A 710-nucleotide genomic window follows, 5' to 3' on the forward strand; every position below is an offset into this window, starting at 1 on the left:
ATTTCTCCATAACCTCCCAATCCGCCCTGCTTTGTGCATGACAGGGGGTGGCACCCCAACTCCCCAATAGGCCCTGCTCTGAGCCCTACCAGGGGCTGCACCTATGGATTAGGCCTGCCCTCTGCCACCTGGGAGCAGGCCTAAGCCAGCAGGTCATTATCTCCCGAGGGGTCTCAGACTGCGAGAGGGCACAGGCTGGGCTGAGGGACCCCCCTCCCCTCCGAGTGCACAAATTTTTGTGCCCCGGGCCTCTAGTATTTTAATAATAGCCATGAGAAACTAAACTCATACTTCTGCACCTTTGTGTCAAGAAGGAAGACCGAAATAGAAGCTTCAGTTGTCAAACTGGCCAGAAGCCCTAGGGCCCCAAACTCAAGGATTTAAAATGACTAGAAAGCAACAATCTTATCAATTCTAGATATAAGATCTTGGTTACACGAGTTGAGATTGATATTGGTTAAGGGTAAGGAAAAAGGCACAGTTATACCTTAGCACCTTTTTAAATTTACTCTATGTGAAACATAGTTACCATATTATGGAACTAGAGGCCCAGTGCACAAAATTCATGCATGGCAGCAGGATCCCTCAGCCCGGCCTGCACCCTCTCCAATCCAGGACCATTGGCTCCTAACCGCTCACCTGCCTGCTGGCCTGATCACTTCTAATTGCCCTTCCCTGCCAGCTTGATCACCCCTAACCACCTCTGCCTT

This window comes from Myotis davidii, unplaced genomic scaffold, assembly GCF_000327345.1.
Source record: "Myotis davidii unplaced genomic scaffold, ASM32734v1 scaffold889, whole genome shotgun sequence".
Classification (NCBI taxonomy): domain Eukaryota; kingdom Metazoa; phylum Chordata; class Mammalia; order Chiroptera; family Vespertilionidae; genus Myotis; species Myotis davidii.